Here is an 8557-nt window from a genome sequence, read left to right on the forward strand (position 1 = left end):
GATGATATGAATGTGAATACAGATGTACTTAAGATTTTTTGGCATATTGGAAATGTTTTTGACTAATTAAAAATGAAAATTTGATTTTGAAAATTTGGTTGTTACATTATATATATATATATATATATATATATATATATATATATATATATATATATATATATATATATATATATATATATATATTCAAGCATTCCTTTATCTTTATCCAAACATTTAAAAGTATTCCAGAGTAAAACAATTATCAGAGTAAATCCCAAAATCATGAATTGCGGAAAAACATGGGTGTATGTGTTGCGATCAAGTCGGGCCCTTTCCTTTCGAACCGGAAGTACCTGAAACCATAAACCATAAATTGTAAGCACAAAGATTAGCGAGTTCCCCAAATACCACATACCATACATATCAAACAAGCCATACATATCATACATATCCAGTAATCAATAAAAAGTGTTGTGTGCCAACCATAGTCTTTCCATTTTGCCACGAGTTGTATAATGGTCTTCCTTGCCAGGCAGGGGGCCAAAAGCCTGGGTCTTACATACAATTGCTAAGAGCCACTTTTTGGTCATACATGAAAGCATCACAAAGACAACTAGCATACAATTTACAACTACTTAACTAATTAACTGCCAAAGTTTAGACTCTAGTCTTGCATACCAATTGTTAGGAGCCACCTCCTAGCCTTTCATACAAAATGCCAAGGGTCACCCTCGGGTCTTCCTATAATACATAAACCATATGGGTCGACATTGATGTCTTCGACCCATAGAACAGTGAGGAGACTCACCTCGAATGTTGAAGCTCACTAAAAGAAATCCCTAGCTGCTACCCTGACAACTCCTCAACCTATTAGTACAAAATAACACCCAATTAGCAATTATTGTCCAATCTATGGTCCATAATCCATACTTGGGGTAAAATGACCATTCTACCCTTGGCCCAACTTGAACCAAAACTGAGGCCCAAAACCAAAAGATCCACAAAGGCCCACTAATGGCCCAATTTTCCAAATTGGGCCCAACCCCCATATGGGCCTAATCCTAATCCTAATAGTTCCCTTAGTCCAACAGTTGATCTCAGATGGACCAAGAGGCCCAAAGAAACAAGGTGGCCCAAAGATGCGTAGCCCAAAAACACAACAAGCCCAAAGCCCAGCTGAATGTTGTACACGAGGCGTACGCTCAGCTACGTTGGGCGTACGTCGAGTTACGCGGTGTGCAACCTGGCTTATTCCAAAATTCATTTTCAAGCTTAACCATTTTAGCACTTTGCACCCATACTTCATAGAACCTTAAGATAAAGCTCTTAATGCATAAAGTCGGCACCATTATGCATTTTCATGACTTAATTGGACCCGACAACCATCTTAATACATTTAGACCCATTCTAATCCAACTAGAACATGCATGGACCAAAAGCAAGGATCAAGATACCATTTTACGAACTTATATACTCATAAAGGGAAAGACCTAGCAATCTTAGCTCCTGGAGTGGCTCAAACTCACAAGGAGGATTCAAAACCCAAAAATAACCACAAATCTAGCCCTAAGCCCATAAAACATAACAATAAGCCAAGGTATGAACTTGATACCTTAAACGAGCTAGAAATGAAGCCAAGAGTTTGGATTTATAAGCCTTCCTTTGAACCACAAGCAACCACCAAGCACACTTTCCTTAAAAATGAGCAAAATCACACCAAAATGCACACTTAGATTTCTCAAACACTCAATGAGCAATTAGGGTTTCCGAAATGAGGCTAGAAGTCAATGGAGGCTGAGAAATGAAGGAGCCTTGATCTTATAGGGATGCTTAAATAGTGCCCAAACCCTAAAAATTAGGGTTTGGCACTCTGCTCGTTACACTGGGCATACCCCAACTTACATTGGGCGTACTCACGCAAGGCACGCGCCACTTACCAAGCATGCATGGGACTGATTTGCAAAACTTTTCCATCAAGAGCCATTTCTGCCAAGAATTCAAATTTCTCTAACTTCCTCATCTTAGGTCCGTTTCCAACGAACCTTATATCCACGGAAAAGTGGAAAGAAGCCCTACGCTTCTAACAACTGACCATTGCCTTAAAACTTCCCGAAACCCAAAATCCGTAAAAGACCGAGTTATCAAATTACGATTATACCCTTGGCCTCCGAAGACATCATCGAACACTTGGATCACTTAAACCATAAGACCTACATCTGAAAAGGGTCAAATCCTTTCTTCCCCAAGGCCTTAAGCCTCATGACAACTGAATATTGGGCCACGGCCCCGAAGAATGAAGCAAATCCAAAACCGAGTGTTACACTTTGGCTTACAGTTTGATTTTATGATTTCGGGTACCTTAGAGGACAAGGGAAAGACGAGGGCTTGATCATGCACATCATCCAGAATTTTATGTGTTTTTTTGATTTTGGAATACTCTGATTCATGATAATGATTTTTAGGAACTTGTTTTGTAAAACTTATGGATTTTTGGATGGTTTTTAAAATGAAAATTTATCCTTGATTTTTTGGATGTTATATTATGGATCTCATTGTTGATAGAGAGTAGACAAGATGATGCTCGGTGGACAGTTGTGTCATCAACTTTCAACACTGATACATTTTACTAGAATGACATGGCTGACAGATCTGTTTACCCAGCTTTGACAGACTTTGATACGGTGTAATTGTGTTGGGATTACATTACCTAACTATGTATATACTATAATGTTATTTGATGTTTAATTATTTCTAACATTTTTGTAGTTTTACATCCCAATTGCTCACTGGTTTTTAGGTGCTTTAAATTTGAAGACATTCAAAACTACAATATATGATAGTCATCGGAAGAACAGCTACATTTTAGAAACCAAGGATTGGTTTATCGGTATACGAGCCTACATCCACAAACTGCTAGTGGGTATCAACTACTGGGGTACCGAGCCAGGTGATTCAATCTCACTTGAGAGTTTCAACATGACCCTCGAAAAGGTGTCGTAAGTACCACAATAAGTTTACATTAGAGGGGATTGTGGGGTGCTTTTGTGTTGGTTCCTAGAAGCCTTGATCACCGGGAAGTCGTATTCTATAGAGGGTAAAAGTAGGCAATGGGCTATGTCATATCGTAAATGACTGGCAAAATTTTTTTAGGGTACAAGGACAAAGATGATTTGAACATTGGAATATTACTTAAAACAAATACCTTTAGTTTATATATTTATTTGATTTTTGTTGATTTTAAGATTACTATTTGCATTTAAGATATTATATACACAAAAGTTCTAAAAAAACGCGTTTACAAAAAAATAACAAAATAGCGAAAAAAAAATGTTCCCGAAGTATGGTCCGGAATCCTACTTCGGTGTCCCGGAGGTCTGTCCAAAATGAGGTATTCCGTAGAAAATGATTTTTTTACCAAAAAATAATAATAATAAGCAAGGTCATTTTTTTGAAATAGGTCATTTATATGGGTTAGTTTACTCTCTCTCTCTCTCTCTCTCTCTCTCTATATATATATATATATATATATATATATATATATATATATATATATATATATATATATATATATATATATATATATAAAGTAGGTTTATGCGCAAACAACTTTTATCTTATAAAAATTAAACACATAGACTTTACAAATTAAATTTACTAGCAATAAATTAAAGATATAAATAGATTCATGCAAAAACATAAATATTTTGCGAAAATATGAAAACAACTTTTATCTTATAAAAATCAAACACGTGAACTTTAGAAATTAAATTTATTAGCAATAAATTAAAGATAATAAGTATATACTGGAGGGGTGTTATTGTAATATAGATTTAAAAGTGGTTTTAACAACCATTTTTTTTTTCACGTCCTTAACCACTTTTAAATTCAAGTTTTCATAATAAAAATATCAAAAAACATGATTTGTTAATATGAAACAATTTCTCATGTATCATCGATTATCATGGTGTAGTTCAAAGTTTGGATGAGTTCTTGTACAAAATATAAGGTTGAGATGACACAATCTCATAGGTTTTCTTTGTTTTTGCGTTTTCGCGTTTTCACAAATTATTTGCATTTTCACATGAGCCCAATATATATATATATATATATATATATATATATATATATATATATCTTAAGTACTTAACTTTATTCAAATCCTTCTTTAATCATGATTTCATTCCTTTGTTACATGATTTCAATCGGAATTAAGACACTTAGACATGCGTATGGTGATTATGATTCATGATTGTGCTTCAATGTTCAATATATTTTAACTTTCCATACACTTATAGTTTCCTCTCCAAGGTTTCATTCAGTAGTTAAGTAACATGTGTGACTTGATATCTTGTACCACCAATAGATATGTGATGGCTATAATAATTACATCATATAAAGCAAAGTAAATGAAACCACCATAAGTCGAAAACAACATACTTGGTTATCTGGTAGCTAGTGCATTTTTTGATTGGTTTTGAATGAGTTAATAATTGTTTGTTTTCATTTTTCTAAACACATAAATTTCGCTCAATACATTGTTAATATGAAATTAACAATATTGAGTTTTGCAAAATACATGGTTGATTAATAATCAGAAAATACAGGGACCATTTTTGTAATTTATTATCAAAAACAACATTACTCTGTAACGTATGATTCGCATATGCTCACACCCATATTCCTGAAACGTTTTTTTAATCCTGTCAAATGAATATATAGCCTTTTCGAATGTCCAACTCTTGCAAATAAACAGAAAATTGTAGACATTTGAGTGTAGAGTGTAAACAATTATAAAAATTACATAAAAGCAATAGCATAATCTTGATGTCTTCTCTTGTTGATATATTAAAATGTGCATGCGATATTCATAAATCATACCTACAGGGATAAATGTGAAGTCTACTATCTTTTGTTCAATGTTGCGTATAATTTTATCCCTTCCCCTTCTCAAAAATGTCCCTGAGCTTGTATGTAATCAAAAAAATGGAAGTGACAGATGCTATAACTTGTCATGAAGAAAAATCCAATTGATGAAAATCTGTATGATTCGAGCCACAATACAATAATGTTTCATTGTTATCAAATTTTACAAAAACGTTTTAAGGACGTTTCATTTTTGTCAACTTTTACAAAAAAATGTTTTAAAGTACAATACCTTAATAAGAAACAACTCATGCAATAGAAACTCAATTACCATATAAAAACATTTCATACCGAGATCATCTTCTCGTGACAACCCAATAACATGTTAAGATAGTGGTGGTTTTGGTTAACTAGTTTTGCGATATTAAATAATCATAATAGACATTTATTTATTGTAGGAAATAGTGTTTCAATGTGCTTCCACTGGTTGAACTTGTAATAATCAGATAATTACTTATTTCACAAAGTTTGATTATAAACAAAGAAAAAATAAAATAACCAAAAAAAATATTTTCATATATTGTTGGGGTATTAATATTAAAATTTATTTTCTATCAATTATAAATATAATATGATTATTAATGCTAAACTGATGGGTGAAAATTTATCATTTGTGTTGCAGCTTGTGTGAAAATTATCATCCAAAATTGGTTATTTGAAAGCTAAATAATTGGATAATTACAATCTGATTATATAATAAGTAAGATTTTGGTTTTTGTATATATTGAAGAAATACGACTACTCCTCTGATCCAATAAGCATGCTAACTATCTCCACTATTCCCCGGAAGCATGCAATCATACCATCAGCTTGTTCCACTTGAAGTTGTCTGAAGTAAGAAAATCCAAAAGAAGAAATTGTAAAAAAAGGACATTCTTATTTAACTAAGATATTGCCATTTGTCCTGTGAAATATATATAAAATTAAAGCAGAAAGAAATTTTTTTTCATAGTGGAATAACATAAAGATTATGACAGAAGATGAAAGGTGGCACCTTTAGATCTACAGGTGTTCCATGAAGTGAATATGAAAATAGCAGACTCAATCTGGTTTTCCATCTAATGAAGTAAAAAGATATAAACTTTATCATAAGCCCAAAGGTTTAAAAGAATTAGTTAACAGGTATTCGTTTAATGTACCTTATTTGGTAGACTGAAGTATTTTTTCGTTTGGAATCCGGAATGGAATCCGTCAATGAATCTTGTATTCCAAAATTACCCTTTATCACTGAAAAAGGCTGGAATACCGAGGATTGCTTCTGGAACCTTCTTTCTATAGCTTTTGGAACCTTTCTGCGACCTGTATCAATATGCCACGTCCTATTTACCATATATTATTATAATACTGCCACTGTTGGGATCAACTGGCCCAAATGTCCAAGCATCTTAATGATTACTCAAGATTGCAAATCTAATGACAAGCTTTACACACAGTTAAACTTCTCACTTTGGTTTCTTTCTACTTTGGATTTTGTTTTCTTATTTGGACATCATATTACAAATTAACACGCTTTAATCTTTATGCAAAGAAGTAGTTAAAGTACATAACTATTAGAGTTTACCTATCAGGTTCCTCCAGTCCTTTAATTATCCCTATCACATTCTGAATCGTTCTTATCACTTGTTTTTCCTGCAACATCAAGGACCAAAAACATTAGAAACGAAAGCACAAAGACCCCATCCAAAAAAATACACAAAAAGAGTAACTTTACCTTCTAAGTGAGCTCTATAATCCCTAAACCCTGTAAAATTGTATAAACCGCAGCATCTTTGTCACCCTATCACTCCTCATCAACCACCACTCCATCCATACACCTTAAAATGTCCTCTAACCCTGCAAAAAAGTACAAAAATAAGTATTCATAAAAGCTTCATACAAAGTTTAAATCTACAGGAAGGTCTTCATTCCTGGATGAATTAGGAAAAGGAAAAAAGCTATAAACAATTCTAACGACAAGAATTCTAACATATGAATTGTACCTGATGACAAAAAGTCAAGCAAAAATGCAAAATACAACATTTTCACTACATACCTTATGCCCCCTCTACATAAGTCTTGGAATTTCAGTTTCAAAATCTAGAACCAAAAATTGATAATTGTAAGAATATGTAAACCTCCATAACAAACTTTTACAAAAATTGTTACCTAAATAACGAAAAATGAAACCCACCCAGTAAACCTAGCCACAACTCAATAAGTCAGAATTCCAAAAAAAAGGCTCCTTCCAAAACTAAATCATTAAAAAACAGAAAACAAATTATAGGGCAGATAATGAAAGTCCAAATAGATGATCGACCTTTGGTAAATCGATAGAGAAGTGTGGAATAGAAGATAGGGAATAAGCACTTATCGATGGAAGCCGGCTGTCAAGCCCCTTCAAAATCTTTGATACCTGCGAATGAAACAAACAAATAAATAGGGAAAAATCTTTGAAACCTTTAAAATCTCAAGGTTCAATCAGCGAGCATAAGTTAATCCGATTAAGCGACACAGACCTGTAATTCGGCGATTGAAGCGACGGGTGCGAGTAAAGGTGTCAGTGAGGGAAATCGCGATTGAAGTGGGTTTCTTTGAGTCGGTCTTCTTCCGACGCTCTCTTCGATATGAAATTGGCAACAAATAAAATCGAGAGGAGGAGAAAGATGACGGAATGATGGACGAAAGATAGTGAAACACGTACTGAGGAACTTTGGGATCAATTTTTTGGTCGGTTTTGTGAAGAGGAACTTTGGGATCGATTTTATGGTCGATTTTGTTAAGACATTGTACCTAAGAGATGATTCCAATGAGAATCATTTTCCCGTAACTGCTAGCAATGACGGTGGAAGATATATATCGGGCGAGAAAGGCGGTGACGAACACAACATGAACACGTTGCAGAGATTAAAGCCAAAACCAGCGCCAAACCATCGATGAGGCAAAATCACGTGGACACACAATATAGAAAATGATAAAATATACCCCTCTAAAAGAAACAGGCCATAATTGTAAAAACAGATATAGATGAAGGACTATTTCTACCAAAAAACTACATACTTCACTGCAGCTAAGGTAGGACAATATATATATATATATATATATATATATATATATATATATATATATATATATATATATATATATATATATATATATATATATATATATATATATAGGAAAAATGAATATGTGGCTGTCATGTATCTAATATTAGGTATATAACCATCACAACTGACTTTATTTTGATTAAAAAACATATTTTTATTTCATTGTTTGCTTATTCCTATTGTCTTTGAACTCATATTATATTTGATTTCATGATTCATTTCAAATATCTATCTATTTCGAATGTGTTTTTTATTAGACTTCTAATAGGTTTCATAACTTCTTCAACACTTATCTTATGTATACTTGTACGATTTTTCTATGGTGGCTTATGGAAAGAGTTTTAGTGAGTTTTTTAATGAACAATTTCAGTCTTTCAATATAGTTTTCTTTATTAAATTTCAATTTGGAGACCTATAAGTAGTTGGTATAATATTTTTATACATGGTTTGTGGTGCAATATTAAACTTATATAATTCCATAAAAATATATAAAAAGCTTAGCATAAGCTCTAAGAGATGACACAAGAAAGATGGATGAGAGATTTGATTGCATTCTGTTAAAACCG

At 32.9% G+C, this 8557-nt stretch overlaps 1 long non-coding RNA gene across 7 annotated transcripts; it reads right to left on the reverse strand.

Annotated features, from left to right (window-relative positions):
* Positions 1–5463: 5463 nt before the first annotated feature.
* Positions 5464–7801, reverse strand: LOC111887766 (uncharacterized). Of its 7 annotated transcripts, XR_002848906.3 has the most exons (9): positions 7401–7793; positions 7202–7297; positions 7051–7084; positions 6938–6981; positions 6617–6738; positions 6467–6534; positions 6045–6204; positions 5900–5963; positions 5464–5734 (listed from the first exon to the last, which is right to left on the reverse strand). It is a non-coding gene; the product is annotated as an uncharacterized LOC111887766 (long non-coding RNA). The 7 variants fall into 7 exon arrangements; XR_002848910.3 differs by having other exon boundaries at positions 6885–6981; positions 7076–7297; positions 7401–7799; XR_002848908.3 differs by having other exon boundaries at positions 6885–6981; positions 7051–7297; positions 7401–7799.
* Between the last annotated feature and the right edge of the window lie 756 nt (positions 7802–8557).

This window comes from Lactuca sativa, chromosome 4 (genome assembly GCF_002870075.4).
Source record: "Lactuca sativa cultivar Salinas chromosome 4, Lsat_Salinas_v11, whole genome shotgun sequence".
Taxonomy (NCBI): Eukaryota; Viridiplantae; Streptophyta; class Magnoliopsida; order Asterales; family Asteraceae; genus Lactuca; species Lactuca sativa.